Raw genomic sequence first — 23,126 nt, forward strand, 5'->3', positions numbered from 1 at the left:
AAATATTTTTAAAAATAAATTAAAAGAGGGACAGAGATGGCGATAACGGTAGCAACAGAGATGGAAATATGGATCCGCTCCCTCTCTGGCACCTCTTCTCTTCCCCCTCCTCTGCCCCTTGATCACCTCACTGCAGTCGGTTTTCTATTGGTTCTTCAGCTCACCAGGGACAGTCCCACATAAACAACTGTATTCTTCTGCTCTATTCTTGCTGGAATGTTCTTCCCCTAGAAGTCCATCTGGCTGTCTCTCTTGCTTACTACAGATCTCTGCTCTAATGTCTGTATTTCAATGAGGGCTTCCCTTGTTCACTATATAAAACACCATGCCCTCTACTGCCCAGCCACCCTCCATCTATAATTGCACCCATCTCCATCTGACACACTATAGGTTCACTTGTTTATCTATTTATAAGCTCCAAGAAGGCAGGGGCAAGTCAGCTGTGCTCCCTGCTGCATTAAGAGCTTCTAGGACAGTGTTTGGCACAGAGTACAAAGTAAGGGCTCAGTGAATGGTGTCTGTTTGTTTGTTTAAATTAAAGAGTAAAAGCCACATTCTATAAAGAATATATTCATATAGATGTTCACGAATGCTACAGGACAGTGTCTTGTTCCTTGCCTTCTTGCTAAGACCGGATGCTGTCATTCTAAAATAAAATGGCCATTTGGGGGCACCTGGGTGGCTCAGTTGGTTAAGTGTATGACTCTTGATCTCAGCTCAGGTCATGATCTCACAGTTTGTCAGATTGAGCCCCACGTTGGGTTCTACAGAACTGACAGCATGGAGCCTGCCTGGCATTTTTTCTCTCCTCTCTGCACCCACCCCCACTCTCTCAAGATAAATAAATAAATTTTTTAAATAGCCATTTTGATGATGCTATATGGTATCACGTTGCTATTTTCATTATTTGGCTGCTAGGGAACCTGCATATTTTGGCTTTTTAACTAGGTTTATTGGCCATGTGTGGTCCCCATTCCATGTTTAACTGTAAGTTCCACCCCCAGATCACATTCTGACAGTAGATGATCGGTATCTGTTCTATTGGCCCATGTTCTATTAAGAAGGAAGGAAAAGCCCGACTTGGACATTTCCCACTGTATCTGTTGTTTTTCTCCTTAATACCAATATTCCTTTCTTTATACATGTGTGTGTGCCTGCATGTGTGTGTGTAAAGAGAGAGAGCTCTCAGATTTTATATATATATAAAAAATATATATATAATATATCATTATATATNTATATATATATACAACCATTTTATATATATATATACACACATACATATATATATATATATATGCATATATACCATTTCTCTTGCAGCATCTGGCTGTAACAATCCGTGCCACTTCCACCCTGCTATTTCCTGAGATGCTTTTAAAAATGCTATGGTTTTCAGAGGTGGCTTGGGTGATTCTATTCCCAAGAAACAAGTAACATCTTGGTCCTTGGCTCTGGCTCAGAGCTAGAAAGTAGCTTTTCTATGACTACTGTTCCTGGTCTGAGCAGCGTTTGAACTCTCACAACTTAAGGGTACAAATAAACACACTAAGCTAAGGTTTCCTGCAGAGGCATTGTGAAGTTAAATTGCTATTTTAAGACGCTATGAAGTTGGCAGCCAGAAAGCACTGGAAGAGTGGAAGATATTCACGATGCTGACAGATAAAGAAGGAGAAAAAGCAAAACGCAGGTTATTAAGGAGATTTAAGAAGCCTCCCTCCAGGGACACCATTTATAACATCTCCTGGAACTTGCAAGATAGATGCCTTTCTCATTTAGGAGTCTACAAGACCAGGATTGAGGGCAGGGCCTGCGTGACGGAATGGTTGAAGATTTGGGACAACAGACCTGGCCTAAGACAATAGAGACAAAGCAGCAATAATCAACCTTGACTTGGGGAGGCCACAAAGCCGCTAAGGGCTGGGCAATGCCTTAGATGCGTAGATGGAGAGAGGGCAGTTCAATGAACGGATGTTAACACTCCGTGTCTGCTGACACAGGTTTGAAACCTGCTGCTATCATTTATTACATATCTTAGGGCAAGTCCTTTTGCTCGGAGCCACAAGGTCCCCATCTGGAAAATGGGGAGAATAAACACAACTTTACAGTGAGACTGTAAAGGCTAGAGGAGATAAAACATGTCAAGACATGCAAGCATTTGGTGAAATACATGATAAAAAGGAGGAAGAAGGGAACCAAGAGGAGGGGCAGGTTAATATGGTTCACACAAGAGCATGAAGCACGCCGTCAAGCACATTTTCCCATAGGCACCTGCTAAACATTTGGTCACACAGCTTAGAAAACCAAATCAAGAGATATAAGGACATGGGATACAGGGGCAGGGGGTTAGAACCAACTCAGATACAGTTTGATGTGAACGAGGAAAAAGTTGATATGTAAACAAGTGACAGAAACTTCTGGACTCTATTGAAGTTGATTTTCAGCTCTGATGGCCAATGATCCTGTATCTACCTCTGATATCTGATCCACAGGAATACAGAGAATAAAAACATCTGCCTCAGCCATTTTAATTTTATTATTATTGGGGTTTTTTTTGAGAGAGAGAAAGAACTTGTGAGCAGAGGACAGGGGTAGAGTGGGGTAAAGAGAGAGAGGACCTTAAGCAGGTTCTATGCCCAGTGAGGAGCTCAACGTGGGGCTCCATCTCACGACCATGAGAGCATGACCTGAGCCAAGATCAAGAGTTGGACACTTCACTAACTGGGCCCCCCAGGCACCCCAGTCATTCTATTTTTATATTCTTCCATGCTTTTTCCTACACTCTCAATCTCTCCCCTACTGCTGGAATCACATTGCCATGAGGGGGGATTGGTTAAAATAATTGAGCAGGCTCATTTGCAGGGTCGTGCTTCAAACTTGGGAATAATCTCTTTCCTCCAGAGCACTTCCAGTTAGAGAACATACTTGTAGGCATGGGCAACATTTAATCTAATGCAACCAGGTACAGTAATAATAACAAGTAATAACAGTTCATGTTTGTATCATGTGCACGATCTGTCAGCCATTATTCAAAGCACTTATCATATTGACTCATTAAAACCCACAATATCTCTCTGAGGAGTCAGTATGGTCATCTTCATTTTGTAGATGAGGAAACGGACACGGGAACATTAAGTTATCTGACTCAGGTCACAGTGCTGGACAGTGGCAGAGTTGACATTCAAACTCCAGTGTCCAACCTTTCACCCACTACACTTTTAAATCAGACAGAAGTAGTCCAAACCCTCCACACATCATTGATTCCATGTGTGGCCTTGGACAAGCGGCACCCCTGTGCTGTGCCCCGGTTTCCTCATCTCTAGAACAAGGATAATAGCACCTATGTGTGAGCTCGTTGAGATTATTCAACAAGACGTCTATATGACGTACTCAGTATAGCACAAAGGATATACGACATCCTTAGCACATACACTTTCCCCTCCAAGAATGGCTTTGTTACTGTGACATTTCAGCTAAACATTGTGGGTGAAGAGTGTTCCAATATCCCCTCAAGTCCCATCCTACATCCTACCTAAATGTATAATTCCCACCATCAGAAATAAGGGGACAATGCAGGTAAAGCTGTGGCTAAACTAGCAGTATTTTCAGGAATCCTTTGTAAGGCTTCACTGGATGTTGAATGATACTGTCATGTTGATATGCACTTGAAATAAAATTCTTTATGACCGCTCTCAGCCCTCCTCGCTTTGGCCATCTCTGGCAATGGTATTTGATGAGGACCACTTCATTTCAGAGTCTTGCCTCCAAAATCTGTCTCAACAGAAAAACCACTGCCACCCCCTGCCAGGTAATCTACTTTTTGATCTTTCCCCTACATTCCTAAACATAGCAAAGTACTGATTTTCTTTTCTTTTCTTTTTATTTATTTATTTATTTTTAGAGAGTGTGTGATCAGTGGAAGGCCAGAAGGAGAGAGAGAGAGAGAGAGAGAGAGAGAATCCCAAGCAGGCTCCATGCCCAGTGCCAGACATAGGGCTTGATCTCACTACCCATGAGATCATGACCTGAGCCAAAATCAAGAGTCCACTAATTAACCGACTGAGCAAACCAGGCAGCCATGATTTTCTTTTTTTAATGGCCTTTCTCCTTTGTCCAGATGTTTGTTTGTTTGTTTTTTAATTTTTTTGGTGTTTATTTATTTTTTAAATTGTTTTTAATTTCTTTAAAAAAATTGATTTCTGAGAGACAGAGAAAGAGACTGCATGAGCAGGGGAGGGTCAGAGAGAGAGGGAGACACAGAATTGGAAGCAGCTCCAGGCTCTGAGCTAGCTGTCAGCACAGAGTCCGTTGCAGAGCTCGAACCCACGAACCGTCAGATCATGACCTGAGCCGAAGTCAGACGCTTAACCAACTGAGCCACCCAGGCACCCCTGGTGTTTATTTATTTTTGAGACAGAGAGAGACCAAGCATGAGCGGAGAAAGGGCAGAGAGAGAGAGAGGGAGACACGGAATCGGAAGCAGGCTCTAGGCTCTGAGCTGTCAGCACAGAGCCTGATACGGGGCTCGAACTCACAGACAGTGCGGTCATGACTTGAGCCGAAGCCAGATGCTTAACCAACTGAGCCCCCCAGGCTCCACGGTGCAGATGTTTTTATAGCACCAGCCAGGAATTCTTATAGGTCCTCCTCCTATCATGTGCCTCTAGACTCAGAGCCCATCAAATCCTATCCACTACCATGCAAACTGAAACATACTTACTTAGGGCAGATGTCTCCATTACGGTTCTCGGAATGCTCTTCCAAGTTAACCTCTGGGCTTCTGGAGTCTCTAGGAATTCCAAAGCCCACTGGAATTTCATCTGCTTCTGTGGACTGCTAATTCCTAGAATGGAGACGTGTGAACCGACCGCTTGGAAGCAATCATATATCCTAGATGTCTGCCCTTCCTCCATCTGAATCAGCTCGGAATCCGTAACTCAGCTGCTCCACATTACCCCCAAGATCCATTATTTCTCACAGAGGTTCCCACGGGCTCATTTGCAGGACCTGTGAAAGGCTAGATGAATTATATCTCAGAGACCCCTCCGGGCCAATATTGGGTTAACCCTTACAAAGAGTTCTAGCTGTTTGGATGGGTCATTTACTTGGAGCCCTGCCGCTTCGACCTTTGCAGTTTACACAAAAACGATTTCATCTTGCCTTTGTTAATTGCCTTATGAATCTACCTCCTCACCAGAGGGGGGATACAGTCTCCTAGCATCTCCCAAAGTGGCCCGACATCGCTGTATGCATCCCTGCACCCTGTGAGAAAACCTCCACACACTGAGGACAAGATTTGCTCAGGATGATATATTTTGTGTCTGCACTGGGTTTCTATCCCCATGTGTGTCCTCCACGGGGTAGCAGACAGGCCCAGTAATTTACCCCTCTTCACTTTCTCAAACCCAGTCGTGTCCAATCTGTTCTCCTTAAGGCCACCTGCAATCTCTGAAACACAGTTCCTTTGAGATACAAAGATCCCCTTCACCCTCATATGAAAAAAAGAAATTAATTTCATGTTTCCTCAGCCTCATTATCTTCTTAATTGTCTTCTTGGCCCCCTCAGTAGCAAGGACTGTCTATGGATTTCCAGGCAGCCTTTTTAGGCTACTGTGTTCCAGGAGGGCAGTGGATTCCGTGCTACCACTTAATCACTCTGATGTTAAGAGTTGCGATAGTGGTACATCTATCCCACTCAACCAACGTGGCTTGAGTCACATTCAATGCTCTGAGGTATGACCTCCTTTTGATTTGCTCATTTTTGAGAAGATATCTAAACATTATGATGAAGTATGACCATCGTGTGTGTCTCTCCATGTTTTCGTAAGACCTTTGTCCTGCATTATTCCACTGAGCTAAGGTAAATCCTTCAGTGAGATGGGCCAGTGTTTGATCCTTTCCGATTTGCAGAAGGCGAACCCAGAGAGGGACAGATATGTCCTTAAGGTGGTCCAGAAATACAGTGATAGGAGCCGGGACTACAATTGGGGGCCTTGAGCCCATGTGAAATTTAAAACGAATGGAGATATAAAGTGAAAAGATAAAGACTCTCATCCCCAGACCTTACAGTCACTGCCATCTTTCTCCTCTTCCCCACCATCACTACCACCATCACATCATCTAATCTTCACCTTCCCCAAACTCTCACAGAACTTCTGAAATGATGGTGGATCTACTATGAACAATCATTATGGATTTGCAGACCTCCTCTGTTCACTTGCCCCCACCTGGCAGGATTCATCACTGTATCTACTGGACCATTTTGTTCAAGGCCTTTCCCAGACAAGATACCCAATAAATATCTGGTGATCCAAAATGATTCTGGCTTTCATTTTGTTTTGCCAGACTTACTTCCCACTACCTTCTCTCTAGGTATTCATTCTCTTCCTCTTTTTCTATTCATTTCCTGCTCTCCCATTCTCCCCATCCCTTTGGAGCTGGGTATGTCCAGAGTGTGCAGTACCTAGGGCAGGACTAGAAATTCAGATGAGCAGAACTTACTGAAATGATTGATTAAAAATGGACAAGATGAGGAACACCTAGGTGGCTCAGTCAATTAAGCATCGTACTCTTGATTTTGGCTTGGGTCATGATCTCAGGGTGGTGAGACTGAGTCCCATGTTGGGCTCTGCATTGAGCACGGAGCCTGATTAGGATTCTCTCTCTCTCTCTCTCTCTCTGTCTGTCTCTAACTCACTTTCACTCTCCCTCTCTCTCTGCCTCTTCCCTGGACATGCAAACATACATGCATGCTTTCTCTCTCAAAGAAAAAGAAATTGACAAGATGGAAACTTGTCGAGGGTACTTGATGCTGAATTTCTATCAGTCTCCACACTCTTTCCATCACAGTTCTCAGGTTGCTCACTCCCCAAGCACGGACATTTTTTGGGGGGGAGGGCTATTTCTAGATGTTTTATTACCGCATCTTTTATAAGACCTTTTGATCTGGTCTCTATCTACCTTTCTTATGTCCACCTCATGACATTCTCCTTCTCACTGGAAAGCTCCAGCCATACAATCACTTGGATCTCCTAAGCTTACGTATGGTTAGTGACTTCATCTTTGTTGTCTCTGCCACATGGCTGGCTTCTCCTCACTTAAACCAGCTTTTATAACACGACCCCAGAGAAGTCTCTCCTGACCACCCTATCTAAAGCTACACCATGCACAGTCCTTTCTAGCCTATTACCCCAAATTATTTGCATGACATTTGCTATTATGTAAAATTATTTTGCTCATCTCTTTGTCTACCATGTATTATCCATCTCTTCCTGCTAGACTATGAGCTCCATGAAAAAAAGGACCATGCTCATGCTACATTTCTAATGTCCATATCTGTGCTATTCCATAATTCCCTACTCATCACAAACAGCTATTGAAATTAAAATTAAAATTAGATTAAGTCTAAAACTCAGTCAATCAGTAACACTAGCCACATTTCAGGTGCTTAGCAGTCACACGTGCTTAGTGGCTACCATAATGCATAGCACAGAGAACATATCCCTTTACCTCAGAAAGTTCTACTTGATAGCACTGGTCTAGAGCAATACTTGGGAAATGGTTATCTCCTAATAAATATTTGTTGAATAAATGAATGAATCAATGACCTTTTTAATCCTCACTTGATTTTAGGTCACCCTCCCCTTTTTGGGGTTCTAAGCCCTGTAAGTGCGATCAACTAGAGAAAGCCAAGAAAACAACATCCAGCTTAGGGAGAGGGTCCCCCAAAATTGCAGGAGCCAGAACTGTGGAAATAGGTCCTTCTGGTCTGAATGAGAACATTTGTGATGATATGATTATGCTTCCACAATATGGGAAGATCTAATATTAGAAGAGAATTATGCTTGTGTTGTATGATTTGAGAGATGTATGGATAAAAAGCAGGTTTAGGGTCAGAGTGAGAACACATCCTAACAACGCTCTCCCTATACAACATAGGGTGGTTTGTGTGATAGTAACTTCACCATTGCTAAAAGTGTTAAAGATGAGACTGAGTGGACATGTGTTATGAGTATTTCAAAAGGGATTCTTGATTCTTGAGTAAGGAGAACGATCTAATTATTCAGAAACCTTAGAACACTGAGAGTCTTTGATCAATGACTCCATGACTCCCTCATAACATCAAGTTCAAAGAGCCAATACTATGTTCTCAGCTATACTAGAATCTGTTGAACAACCCAGTCCCATTAGCCATCCACAATGGTTACCATTAACTCCGTGGTCCCCCAGAAAGAGTTGAGATGCTGAAGCCACAGGAAATTAGGTTCCACTTCTAGCTGTGCTGATAGTGTGACCTTGGGCAAGGGACCTAGCCAGCATGAGTTTCACTTTCTTCTTCTGTAAAAGGACTATGTCTGCCTCACTGGATGGAAAGGAAGATTAAATGAGAAGAAAACTAAAAATGCTGGAACACAACAGGGCAATGTTTATTCCAAGTAGGACATAATTTCACCCATCTGTATCATCATCGATATATCTCTATTGATGGTGTAAGTGGCAGGATTTGAAACCATGATTGTATTGTTTTGTGTGAACATGAAACAATCATCAGAAAGAGAAAGAGTAAGAGAGAGAGGGAGGGAGACATGACAGCTATTATTGAGCCTAGACTCAAATAGCAAACATTGACAGAGCAACTACTATGTGTCAATCCCTGGGGATATATGTATAAATACTCCTACAAAGACCCTATTGAAGAGACATATATCCGTGGAGCTACAAAACAAGCCAAACAGAGATACAAGCTAAAATAGAGTTTCAGGCAAAATTATATGAAAGAACAGGGGAGAAAGAGATTTATTCCAAAATAAGACTTCGGGAAGACTTCTTGGCAGGGTCATTTGAGCTGGATGTTAAAATACAGGATGTGACAAAGTAGAGGCTGAAGCTGAGGGATGGAGGAGAGAAAGATAAAGGTACTCCTTGCATATGGGGCTAGAATGGAAAACATGAGCGGGGATCATTTGGAGAACGACATTTGAAAATGTGCCTTCTCCACATGACCCCCATCTTGTCTTTAATATGATTACTAGACATTCAGCAGTAATTTATTAATCTTGGGATTTTAGCAAGGGGAATGCAGGGAGAGAAGGACAGGGTTATGTCTAAACCTTAGCAGCCTGTTCAGGTGGTATGTACTCGTGATTTCATCTATGGAATTGTGAGGGGGCGAGCTAGAGGGTGTCAATCAGAAAATGTCTCCTCACACAACCAAAGGCCCCTTGGGCAAAGACCTTCCAGAGAAACGGAAGACTCTGTGGCCAATAGCATAAACTCTTGCAAGCACGAAGACATTTTACTTGGACTGACCAGGGGAGAGGGTTTTTTAAAGTCCCCACCTGTACCATTTCAAATATATTCATCGCAGCCTGAGCTGGGCCATGGAAACTCAACAGGGGCCCAACAGCTGATTTGGAATCTCGGAGCCAGTTCTCCTTGGTTGAAATGGAGTCACAGCTCCCCCTTCTGGGAGCTAACGTGCCATCCAGCCTCGGAAAAGCCTGCGTGGAAAGGCTCTATTGCAGATGGGCCTGAAACCCCCATGTTTTTCTCAGTGCTCGCCTGCGCCCCAAAATGAGCATCTAGGAGTCTGGGATCACTTTTGCGTGGGTTTGGCTCTGACTTCTCGAGAGCCTCTCCTTCACAGGGATTTATATTTCCCCTTCTCCAGGATGATGAGTCCCAGTCTTTGTGTGGGTGATGCCTTTATATAGGGGAACACAATTTGGTGCGGAGGTTGAAATTCCCTTTTGGGGACTATAGCAAGGAGAAAAGGGTTCTAAATCTACAATGTGCACACATGTGTATGAGTGCATGTATACATGTGTGCTTGGACATGTTCCTGTGACTGTAGTATGCATAATTGTATAGGGCAGGATTCTCATTAATAGAAAGAAATTAATTTGCCTGAAGTATTTGCATTGGTAAATGGGTGTACACTTGACTCTCTGGAAAGCAAAGAATTCTTTAATAAAGAACTCAGGTACAGTCCGATGCTCTGTTGGATTCTGTCTACCGGTCATAGTCAGTACTGGGTCCCTGCCTGTGTGTAATTCTCTGAAGGCGCCGGAGAAGGAGTGAGTGAGTGTGTGTGTGTGTGTGTGTGTGTGTGTGTGTGTGTGTATCTGTCTGTCTGTCTAGTGGGGAGAGTGATTGAGGCATTGGATCCTTTCTCTCCAGGGTCATGTTTACAGATGGAGCACCTCTGAAATGGGAAGTCTGATGATGGAAGACAGTGACTGCCTTGGGTGGGAGCATCGTGGCCGGTTGGGAGTGGGGAACAATGCATAGTCCCCAGGGAGTGTGGTGGAGTGGATAGGACATTGATCTGGGCGTCAGGCGTCAGAGATTCTAGCCCCGGGCACACCACGAACTTGTTAGAGAATGTTGTGGAATTCTCATCCCCTCTCTGGGCCACAGAGTCCTGCCTGTCTGTTCTTTAATATTCCTTCCAGCTTTAATTGTCTATGAATTGAAAAAGAAATAAAACGAGAGAGGTTCCCAACACAGGGTGCCCTCCTCTGACTTTGCATCCTCACACAAAACGAACCAGGGGCCCTGCTGTGACAAGAGTTTCCCGAAGCAGATTCCTGGTGGCCTTGTGAGGGCTGCAGCCTGAGGTATCAGCCTCTGGCCAGAGAGTCGTGTGTCTGCAAGTGCCTGCAGGTAACACCGTCACCCACCCGCCAGGGCAGGTTCTTACAAACACATGTTTGCTTTTATCTGGCCTCAGAAGCTGTACACGCGCACGCGTACACACACACACACACACACACACACACACACATTTTTAAAATGCAATTATATTTCTACTTTCCTTTTCCCCAAAAGGTCTTTTCAGTGGCTCCATGCCAGCTGGGGCAGACGAGAGGCTGTCCCAGCATCTCAGCCCTGGTCCTCCGCTAGCTTCCGTGCCTGGCGGCAGAACGGCTGCCTCTTACCTTGGGAAAGTAACAGCTGCCGAGTCTGGAAGCCATGCTAACAGCAGTAAAACTCAGCATTTTTGCTGAGTATGGCAAGCCTTTAAGAGGCAGCCGGGAATCAAATCAATGGCTGGCCCCAGAGTCCAAGCCCAGCAGGACATGGACAGGGTGGCCAAGGGACTTACCAACAGAGCCTCCTGGGAGGTGGAGGAAAGAGAAAAGAGAGACTTGACCCAAACTGTCTTCCTTACTGACATTCTCCCCACCGCCCGGGTGCCCTTGGCAGTATTTTGGAGCCAAGCAAGAGATGTGAGGTGCAAATTGATAGCAGTTTAAGTCAATTATCGCCACATTCTGCCATGAATTCCCCACCCACAACCCTTCCCAAATTGTAGATCTCCCTCAGTACTGAAACACACACACACACACACACACACACACACACGCGCGCGCGCGTGCGCACGCGCATGTGTGCGTGCGCGCGCGCGCACACACACACACACAATCTCTCTGCTCTCCAATCTTCCTCCTAACTCCAGTGGAGCCATGAGGAGGCACAGTTAAGGAAAAGATTCTCTTGGGGCTTCCCAAGCCCCTCTGAAATGGGGAAGGGAAGGAGGAATCTCTTAGGGAAGTGCCCCATCCATCTCCTTCCACATTACCCAGAGCTGCCCCCAGATGAAATTTTCCCGGCGACCCTGTGTAGCTGTGATGGATGAGCAGGTCTCTGAGGGCTCTCCTCCTTTCCCTTTAGGGGGTACATGCAAACTTACCCAGATCATCCCCCAAAGCACCAGTACCAAGAGGTGCTGGACTGCTGTTATGACTACAAATGGGGAGGCTAGGTAGACTCTCTCCCAGACTCGCCAAGCCCCAGATAAGGAGCCCACCGCTGACTTCTCCCTCTCTCAGTCACCCACTACCCAGTGACTCCAAATTCCCATCAGAATCCTGGAGCCTGCCCAGTGTGGAATTTAAAGTGACAGCATGTCATTGCCTCAGGGTTTGGCCATTTCTCTTTCATATTAAATAATGAGTCCAAGTCTAGCAGGTCTCCAACGTTCGGAGGAATTTTCCTTCAAGGGTACCAATATTGGGGTAAATAAGGTGCTTTCCTTGTCCCCATAATGCTACCCAAACCCCAAGCCCTGAGCACCAAGAGGAAGTCCACAGCGGGTCTCCCGATGGCTACGTGATCCTATAGTAAGGATCCCATTCCATGTAAGCTGAAGAGACCTCATTAAAAAAGACACACAAGTGCACACATACAAACACATACGTACAAACATGCGCACACACATCGCGCCTTAAGTAGGTTATAGGACCTCTCTTTACCTCCTCCCCTACAAACACACACACACACACACAGCACAAACACGCATCAAACGCAAACGACGCTGCACACGCAAACACACACTAACACCACATCAAGTTCCCACCATGGTACACACGTCGGGAGCGCGCGGGGAACACACACGCCACTTACTAAAACCCGCATTTAACCCTTTGCGACCCAGAAAACAGAGCCCTCCCCCTCCAAGGAACCTGCGAGGACTTGGAGGCGGCTGGGCNGCGCTGCGCCCGGCGCCGCCTTACCTGGAGTCAATGTCCGTCTTTGGCGGAGAGCTGCGGGAGGACGCTTTTTATTCGGCTCGGTGGGAACTTGGGAGAGCCCTGCGTCCAGCTCGCATACCGGGAACGGCGCGGGGACTGCAGGCGTGGGGGTACCTGGCTCCTAGCAGCCTGGCTCATACTCAGCCGTAAAGTCCCCTCCGCTGGTCCCGAGGACAGGCATGAATCCCGGCTCCGGAAGGCGGTCACTACTCCCTCAGCCTCCCGGCTCGCTCGCTCTCGCTCTGCTCCCTGGCTCGCTCGCCCGCTCCCTGCTCGCTCGCTCGCTCGCTCGCCTGCGCTCTCCTCCTCCCCCCCGCGCCAGATCAGTTCACAGCCGTGGGGACCGGGAGCGAGGCGGCCAGCGAATGGAGAGGGAAGTCCAAGTGCGCCGCGGTCTCCGGGCGGGGAGCAGTGGAGGCAGGGCTACGCGGGAGGAGGGACTTACCCGGCGACGGGCGAAAATGAATGGGGGAGCGGCTGCCGGGGGCGGAGAGGGAGGAGCCTGGAGCCAGGGTTTATTCTGAGGAGTGTTTTGTACATCTTTAGGCGGAGGAGGAGAAGGGATAGGAGGGGAGAATAAAGGCCTTCTCCGCAGGAGGGGCGGCCTGGGTGGGCTAAGTCCGAGCCACTGAGGAGTCTGGTGGATCTGGGGATAGGGTGCTGTGTCTCCGTGTATGAGCACCCAAAGGGACTTTGCAGTGTGTGTGTGTGTGTGTGTGCGCGCGCGCGCGCGCGCGCGCAAACCCTGCATCGTGTTTTTAAGCGTGTCTGTAGCTGTGTGCATCGCGAGTATCTGAGTTTTTCTGGTTATGCGGGTGCTAGTGCGTCTGTGTGGATCTATCCGAGTGTGGTTTTGTCTGGGGAAGTAACTGTGTGGGTCCGTGTGTATCCGTGTGCCTCTGTATGAGTGTTTAAGACTGTTTGTTTCTCTGTATGTGTAGGCATGAGCCCACGTAACCTCCCAGAATTAAGCAAGTACTTCTCTACGTGGGCAGGATGTAGGAGCAAGAAGCTGATGGGACGCAAAGTTCTCTGGATACCACCAAAAGCAGAGAAGGGGCGAAGGTATGGGGGCTAAGGCATTCATACAGAAGATACCAGATAATACCAAAGACTCTGAATTTAGCCTCAAGTGCAGGCTAGGGTTGCTGACGTGGGGCCTCTCCCTGAAGCAGAAAGAAGGCCAGTACACGATCTAAATTCTCTCGCAGCGCATATTCTCTATGTTTGCTTACTTTGCTTCTTTTTTTTTAATTAAAAAAAAAAAAGCAATGAAGATTGCTAGTTCCTGGAAGCTCAGGCAAGAATAGGCAGCGTCAAGCTACCAGATGGAGGGGCAAAGAGCAATAAGGAAAAGGTGATGAAAAATTTAAAGGAACCCACATTTGGCAAAAGTGTCAGCTCTAGACAGGTTAGAACCCTGTCTATGATCTTGGCCAAATGAGTTAACTCTTAAACCTTAATTTCCCGTCTGTGTAATCAAATAATATAACTACCTATCTAGCGTGGTTGGTGTAAGATTTAAATAAGTTAATTTATGTGAAAACACTTAGAATACTCCTTGACACCCAATGAGTGCCCAAAGCACGCTGTCTGTAATTATTATTGTTATTGTTATTATGTTAGGATTATTCAGAGTGTTAGAAAAGACATGATAACTAGGGAAGCCTAGAACGGTCTGGGGGCTCGTCAATTAATTAGAAGTCTTAAAACAAAATGAAAGAGAAATTCTAGAGTGAGGAATTGAGAACTTGAGAAAAAATATTTAACTGCCAAAGAAGGAAAGGAAAAGAGGGGGGAGAGAGTGCCCTAATCAGAAAAAGCCTCAGTCTCAATAGTGCAATACTGGAAAGGGGGCAGAGACTAGGGAAGCCATAACCTGTCCAAATCTCTCCCCGTCGCCCCCTCCACTCTTAATTCAAAGGACACGCAGTCAGCACCACGGACAGCTCTCCAGCCACTGACCAAGGGAGCGCGTTCTCTGTTCTCTCGTGGAAACTTGTTCTTTTCCACTTGAACAATTTTTTCCTTCCCTAGGTTTCTGGCCCAGGTTCAGATCCTGGGCAGTGGTTCCCAAGACAGTTCTGTCTTTGATTTGAACCACAAAGAAAAACACTCCCAACACACACTGCATTTCCTGTCCATTTCAGTATGAAGCTTCGGGTGGCTATTTCTTATCCCTTCCTCCCTCCTTTCTTCATTCTCTTGTTTCTTCTTCTTCTTCTTCCTCTTCTTCTTCTTCTTCTTCTTCTTCTTCTTCTTCTTCTTCTTCTTCTTCTTCTTCTCCTCCTCCTCCTCCTCCTTCTCTCTCTCTCTCTCTCTCTCTCTTCGGGTGCTATTTCTTATCCATTCCTCCCTCTTTTCTTCATTCTCTTGTTTCTTCTTCTCCTTCTCCTTCTGGTTCTTCTCTCTCTCTCTCTCTCTCTCTCTCTCTCTCTCTCTCCCCCCCATCCCTTCTTTTAATCTCCTCCCCACTTCTCTCTGTTTCTCCATCATTCTTCAGCTCAGATATGCCTCTCTGAGTGAGAGTAGGCAACAGCAACCTGCTGGGAATCCAGTTCCAAAATCAGCCTGAAACAACCTCGTTATGCAGCTTCAGAGGATGACTGAAGAAAAGACTGATTCCTCGTAGCTCTTCTTCTTTTAATCTATCTCCCAAGATGGGTTGTGGTCCTGATGCCTTAGACAGAGGGGACATAACACTCTGGAACATTTTCCTATCTTCTTTTCTCTTCCTCCTCACATAGTTAATATTTCCCTCAAGGAGCATAAATCTCTCCCGGGATCCAACCACTGTTAGAGAGAAAGAAAAGAATCTTGTTCCTTTTCGCATGCACAAAACACTTCATTTGGGTCTTCCACAAATTATCTTTTATAATTCACAAAATTCTGTGAGGTCTGAGATAGGTAACATGACCCCATTTTTACATCATAGGAAATTGGAGCTTGGAAAATGTGAGTAGCATGCCAAGTTATAGCTAGCTAGTGGGTGGTGGAGTCAGGAATTTCAAACCCATATCTAAGTCCAAAATCTTTACTGTGTTCTCTGGAAATAATGGGGGAAGCCTTGGGGTGATTGCAAAAGCTCAGAATTTAATGGGGTCACACAATAAAGCCTAAGTATCAACTTAGATGGCTGAGACCATTGCATCCTCTCTACCAATGGAGTATTTATCAATTCCTGTCCCTGGAGGAGGAGGCAAAGGCTTTGCATGGGCAGATTTAAAACTCACCCGAGCCTTATGATTTCTGAATTTTGAATAAAACTCCAACCTTTCCAGGTCTTAGTTCATTTGCATTCGGCTATGTTTAGCTTCCCTGTTTCTATGAAGAAAGGCTAAGAGGGCCATTTAAAAAAAGTCTCCAAAGACTCCTTGGTCATCAGAAAAGTTCTCAGTGCAAGGCATTCCTAATGACTTATGGAGAAAGCAATTGGAACCATATGGATAACATTTCTACAGAAATACACACGGGTGGGAAAAGGTTTAGAGGCCAAAAATATATTTCTTTTTTTTTCTTCTTTGCCAAAGAAAGAACATTTAAGGCAGCCTGAGATATGTGAGAAATGTCTTGTTCTTTCTTTGGGGTGGGTGTTGGTGAGCAGCTGTTTGCTATTTCCACTAAATTTACCAAGGGCTTGCATGGGGAAGAGGTTCCAAAGGATTAGGGTAGACTTAAGAAGGAACTTCCTGTCGGTAGACCTTGGTTGCTACTAGAATGAAACTATTTTCCAAAGTCATTTAATGTGACAATGTGATGGTTCCTTTTTAGTCTTCCCAACATGATGATTTAATAAGCACTGGATCGTATTTTTAGAATTGCAGACCCTTTTTAGAACCTTACGTTGCTGTGGGCCCTCTCTCTTATGAAAAGTATACTTACAAAAATGCCCACAAAATTTTTCATGGAGTTTCCTAGAATCCCTTCTCACCATTTTCTTTCATAGATGTCTACATCTGGACCCCAGCTTTAGAACCTCTAAAGTGGATAACTTTTCTGGTCTCCACCTTGACCTTAGATTTCATTTAGGTTTGAGCTTAAGAAATGGGAAAGGGGAAACCAAAAAGTAGGTAAACAGCCTTTTTCTAGAAATAGACAAGAAATATAGATAAATGTTCAATGATGAAATGGAGGTTCCACTTCCCCCTCCTTAAATAAAGATAAGATTTAAACCTATTTGTGCAGGACTCTGAGCCACCTGCCACTGCCTCAAAAGCTTAAGTTTACTACTTCTGTCAAATCTCAAAGGAGTTAAAATCCCTTAATCTGGGGTACTTTGGGTTCAGAATTGACTGAACGACTGCAGAAAGAAGCCCACATTTGTTAAGTGCCAACTGGAGGTGAGGCTGTGTAAAGAAATCAGAAATAAATATCTTTTCTGGTCTCTGTTTTCTAAGAGTCTGAAGTCCATTGCCAAGCCATACTTATCCCAAAATAATCGCAATACACCATAGAATGCTGCTGGCGTTTGCAGTGTCTATGGAAAATGTTGTAAGAGCTAAGAGGAGAGAGAGTTTGCCTCTGCATGAGGCATAATATTTTGCCCCCATCAAGAGTTATTTTTATTTTCTTTTAAAAGCAGTTGTATTAATAAGAACTAATATTTATTGAGTGATTACTATGTATGAGCAACATTTAAGCCTTCCATGTCTCTCATCTAGGTTTTTACGAGCATCTCCTAATTGAATAAAAATGTCATATGCCACTTAGTGCACCCCCTCCCTCTCTCCCTCCCTCCCACCTCCCTCTCTCTCTATCTTTCAACTCTCTCTCTCCCTCAACCCTTCACTTTGCATAACCAAATCGACTCATTGTTAAATATTTAGTTCACACGCCATATCCTCTACTAATTCAATTAAGGTAAAACGAATTTTACCATGACTGTACAAGGCTATGCATGCTCTTTCTCCTTAATATCATGTGTCCCCCTTCACTCCAACCACACTGACCCCCTTCCAATTAGTAGAGCTTACAACTTTTTAAAAAATGCCCCTTAGACTTTGTGCTAGCTGATTCCTCTGTCAGAAGCCACTTTCCATTACTAGCCCAGCTCTGCTTGCTCTCTGAGTGTCAGGTCAATGTTGCTTCCCAGACCCTAGACTGAGGCAGGTTCCCTGCTACCAGCTCTTTCACAAGTCTTAATGTATCCTTCATGACATGTTTCATTGTTGTGACTAAAGTTATGGGTGATATTTTAAAATATATGTTTCCTGAGCTGTAACTAAAACTTATAAGCACAAAAGATATCTTCATGATGAGATCTTGGTACATAAAAATAGAATGAACATGTATTAACTATGCCCTGTGTCCTAGGACCCAGTCTGTGTGCTTCACAAATAGCATTTCTTTTAATCCTTCAAACAGTCTTCAATATAAGTATTATTATGATGATGATGATCATAACCTCCATTTTAAGAGGAAAACTGAGAAGAATTAAACAAATTGCCCAATATCGCATAACAGAGCCAGGATTCAAACCCAAGCTACCATGCTACAGACACTCAGCCCATAGTCATTGTCCTACCTAGCCTTTTATAAGGGAAGGGGCCGTTATGCATTTATTGAGTAAATAGGAGTTCAGGAGTTCTTCATAAGCCCTTCAATCTTTAGCTATATTGATACTCTTTTTTTTTTTATTCTTTTTTTTTTTTAATGTTTTATTTATTTCTAGGAGAGAGACAGCGTGAGCAGGGGAGGGTCAGAGAGAGAGGGAGTCACAGACTGAAACAGGCTCCAGGCTCTGAGCTGGCAGTCAGCACAGAGCCCGACGCGGGGCTCGAACCCACGAACCGCGAGATCGTGACCTAAGTGAAAGTCGGACGCTTAACCGACTAAGCCACCCAGGCGCCCCATACTCTTTACTTTCTGCCTGCGATGCTTATTTGCATATGTGAACCTTGATCTTAGTGTTCCCAACTATTGACCGTGTTCTTTCAGCAAACACGCTGATACTCTGGAGACTTGTCATTACCTACAAATACCTTGACCAGGAGTTGCACCCTTCCTGATCTCCAAACAGGTTCCCCCAGCCACTAGAATGCATGCTCCCAGACATGAACACATGCATTCTGGTTTTTTTAGTCTCTCTCTCTCTCTCTCTCTCTCTCTCATTCTCTCTCACTGTCTTCCCTCTCCCTCTCCCTTTCACATTGCCAAAGTTCCAGCTTCCTTAGGCCTAAGCTTGTCTAGGCCATTACCCCGGTGGCATATGATTTCTAAAAAGGATTTTAGAAAAGGTGTCCAGAAAAATACTATCCTATTGGCTTAGGCTCAAGGGATATCCCTATTGCAAATTTCAATATTCTACTTGAATTAATAATGCAGCATATGTAAGCCCTGTTGAATTCTCAGATAGTTTCTCCCTTGTTTCACTTTATTTTTAGGAGCCTTATATTTTTGCAATGACTGAAAGATGAGGTACGTATGGCAGGTAGCCCCACTTTACATAGGCAGATAGCAGGCTCAAGGACAGTATGACTTACAGAAGGATAACACTTCGCAATGATGACCCCACAACTTCAACCCATGTATTCTAACTCATTGAGGCAGGTTACTGGTTCTCTTTATTTTCCTGTCAAACGTGGTGTTGGTGGTTTATTAATCAATCTATTCCACTCTATTCTCTCTTGGCACCTCCTTTTTTACAATTGGCTTGCCCTACCCCTGCTCTCACTCTCTTCCACATTCCACTAGGGGGAGCCCTACATAGGCTATTGGTAGCTTTTGCCAGCCTCACATCCATTTCCTCTTCTGTAACAGCACCTTTATTTTTCTTTGAGAAACTAGCCTTCTAAGATTCTCAGTTCATTTGATTCTAGAAGTGGCAATTCTACCCCCTAGCTCTAGGGCACATGATCAAAGCTGGCCAGTCAGGGTGTTCTATCCAAAGGGTCACTGTGATTGGTTTAGAGATGAGTGTTGACACAGATTGGTACAATGAGTCAGCCCCAGAACATTTACTGGAACCATGATTAAAAAGTACTCCTAAAAGAAAAAAAAATAATGCATGTACTTATCTTGTAGAATCCAGTCCTGGAGTTCTGGAAATTACCTTCGCCTTCACCATGAGGAGAACCCACTGGGAAGAAGGCAACAAGAAAGAGCACCTGTCTATAAAATAGATCCAGAGATGCCTGAAGTCACAAATAGTTGACCCTATGAGCCAGTAACTTTCCTTGCTATTTAAGCCAGTTTTATTGGGGTTTTTGTCACTTGCTACCAAATGTATCCTGACTAATATAGCATTATAAATCAAGATGATTGAGTTTCAAATGCAGAACTTTGAAATATTTGATTTACAGAGACCTAAGTAGAGAGATGAACTTGGAGCCAGATGAATAGCCATCAGTCCAGCTCTGTCTCTAGTAAGCTTTGTGCCCCAGACAAATTAAGTCTATGTGTCCTTCGGAGTCATGTGTTCTCAATGAAAGTGGCAGGGTAGAATTCTAGATTGACCCTCAGTGCCCCTTGTCTTGTATAATCCCCTCTTCTTTCAGTGTGTGTAGACCCCATGAAACTGATGATATGTCTCTTTTTGCGATTATGTGATACTATAGGAACGGTCTCTGGGAGTCGTAAGTAGTCCCCACCTGACAGCCAACAAGAAAACAGAAACCTCAGACCTCCCACTACAAGGAAATGGATTCTGCCTACAACCTGTGAGCTCAGAAGACGATATCAAGCCCTAGGTAACAATCACAGCCCAAACCGAGCCCTGGATTTGAAACTCATGAGACCCTGAGTGAAGAACCCAGTCACTCCATGCCTGGACTTTTGATCCTACTGAAATGGAAACAATAAATGTGTTTTTAAGCCATTAAATTTGTGGGAATTTGTTGTTGCACAGCAACAGAAAAAAATAACATAATCTATAAATTAGGTACTTAGATCAAATCATCTCTATGGCCTTCCCTTTCAGCTCTGACGTTGCTCCATCAGGCAGCAATATCTGCTGGTGCTAAATACCTGGGGACTCCTATATGCATCTCATCCCTTGATAGCCTACCTCGTGTCCATTCATAAATACCTCCCAGGCTAGAGAATGAGAAATCCTTTCCACTCAGCCTGCAAAGCTATCCCATTAAGTGGTTTCTTTCCTAAATAAAACCTTGCCCTATTGATGTATAATTTTGAAGTTAATTTCATCTGGACAACTATGATTATTGGGGAAATGAAAATGAGTTCACATTTGCCCCACAGTTTGCTCTCAGTAAGATGGTCTTCTGATCTGGTGACATAAGTTTTTCTGAGGTGTGAATAGACACTAATCTTTTTTACATCAGTGAGCATAGTAGATATGAGGCATAGACTTTGGAGTGAAACAGACTTGGAGCCTGAAGCCAACATCACCACATCTAGGCAAGACACATAGTAAGCCTCAGCAGGAAACTTACACACATAGCATTAACCCCTTCAAGTCTCAATGTCCTCATTTGGCAAATGAGGATCCAATAACTTATCCAGAACTTTTTTTATTGAGCACCTTCTCTGAGCCAAACATGTGATCTATAGCAGTGGGTAGACAATTCCCCTTGGGAACATATAATCTCATTAGGAAGTAACATTTCTCCCATTACGTCTGTTGTAATGATTAAATGAGATAAGCAGTTATCATGAAGATGGGCATGCAGTAAGTCTCAATCAATCAATGAGTGCCATGCTTAGAAGTGTTATACCTCCAAACAGGAAGTAGTACATAATTATTAATCACAGCATTTATTAAGTGCTTACTTTGGGCCAGGCATTTCTGTAACTGCTTTCCATGCATTAACTCATATAATCTTCACAAAAATCCCAGTGAGTAGATGCTATGATCACCATCCTCCATTAGAAAAGAACTAGTAAGTATCAAACTAATATTTGAATTCATATAGTTGAGCTCACAATTCAATGTACTTAACCATGATTTCCTACCACTTCTAATTAGATGCCTTTAAAGCAAAAGGCTGATAACTTCTTTATATATTTTGTTTTTTAAATGGTGACTCTCTCTCTCTCTCTACCCCTCCGCCACTCACGCTATGCCTCTCTGTCCTTCAAACATAAGCATTAAAAAATATTCGTAATTAAAATGTTTTAAGTGGGGGAGGGGCACCTGGGTGGCTCAGGCGGTAAGCATCCGACTTTGGCTCAGGTCACGATCTCATGGTTCGTTGTGGTTCGTGAATTTGAGCCCCGCACTGGGCTCTGGGCTGACAGCTCAGAGTCTGGAGCCCTTTAGGATTCTGTGTCTCTCTCTCTTTCTACCCCTCCCTCACTCACGCTCTGTCTCTCGCCTTCAAAAATAAATAAATATTAATATTTTAAAAAATTTTAAATGGTGAAACCTTCCCCAGACCTCCATCACACATGCCACCTCCACACCATGAATACTTCATACAGGACACATTCTGGACAAGTTACAGCACTTGGTCAGAATGTGATTACGTTGGACAAAATGATATCACCTGTACTGATGCTTCTCTCTGTCGCATTTACTTGCCGCTTGTTTTATATCTATATTGTGCCAGAAAGTTAGCTAAGAACTTCACAAATATTGTTAACTTTAACAAAATAAATAACTTAAAATTAGTGTCACAAAAAAGCTGTGACTCAAGCTTGTCTTGCAGGTAATCTATGGCAACAGAATCCTGGCTGATAACGTTGCTTTGATCTTTGTAGATGAAAAAACTGAGGATCTGAGAGGTAAAATGATTTGCTTACAAACACACTCTACCAAGAGCTGAAGTTTGCCTTGAAGCTCAGCCCTGTAAATCTGTGTTCTTAATTGCTGCACTCTTCTGTGCTCAGTCAGGCTGGGTTACAGTTTTGCAAAACTGTAACACAGAGCCTGCGAGCCTCTGCTGCTTGAGTCCGAAATGATATCAAAGTGGCATAATAAAGCATTTTTTTTCCAGTTTCAGGGTCACTGCTTTTGAGAAGGTATAGTTGGTTCTTTTATGAAGTAAATGCATCTTTTTATTACTCTTTATATTTTTTTTCTATTGCACTTAGCTTGAGGTTAGCTGATTAATCTGTATTTTGTTTCAAACCACCAGATATTCTCAGATTGTCAATATCTCTTGGTGTCTCCTTCCTGTTACCTCTTGTTCATCTCTTGCCTGGGGTAGCCATTGCTAATTGATCATGAAACCCTCTCCCACAATACTCCAAAACAGTTTTGAGCATGGCCCTCTAGGCAATAACTACCAATCAGATTTGTCACGGGAGATGAAACCTACGTGTAGCTTTGCATGTTCTCTTCCTGAGACAGGTGAAGGCCCTCTATAGATGTTAGAGATAAAAGCGTGCCTGTCTGATGGCAAGATCAAATAGAAAGAATTATCTAAATTGTGAATTAAGGATACCTTTACCTTTTTACCCTGAAGGTCAAGCACCTGCTTGACTTTTATCATTCTTTGTGTTTTCAGATATCAGCACACAAAATTGTTTACAGAGCCTGGGTCCCTGCTGCTGCTTGTGAGAAATACAACATTTATGGAATCTGGAAATTTATAGACATCCATAAATGTGGGAACCAAAGGCTATCCTAGGGACAGGTATCCCAAGAAACAAGTTAATGTTTGTTTGATTAAACTATCAGAGGGCAAA

At 44.0% G+C, this 23,126-nt stretch overlaps 1 protein-coding gene across 1 annotated transcript in view; it reads right to left on the bottom strand.

The window, feature by feature from the left end:
- BRINP1 (BMP/retinoic acid inducible neural specific 1) overlaps positions 1 to 12,886 on the bottom strand; it is a 176,153-nt gene extending 163,267 nt beyond the window's left edge. Inside the window, exon 1 of the mRNA XM_077769803.1 lies at positions 12,519 to 12,886. The gene's annotated coding sequence lies outside the window, so the exon portion shown is untranslated. The remainder of the gene's footprint in view (positions 1 to 12,518) is intronic.
- Between the last annotated feature and the right edge of the window lie 10,240 nt (positions 12,887 to 23,126).

This window comes from Crocuta crocuta, unplaced genomic scaffold (assembly GCF_008692635.1).
Source record: "Crocuta crocuta isolate KB4526 unplaced genomic scaffold, BGI_CrCroc_1.0 scaffold95, whole genome shotgun sequence".
NCBI classification, from domain to species: Eukaryota; Metazoa; Chordata; class Mammalia; order Carnivora; family Hyaenidae; genus Crocuta; species Crocuta crocuta.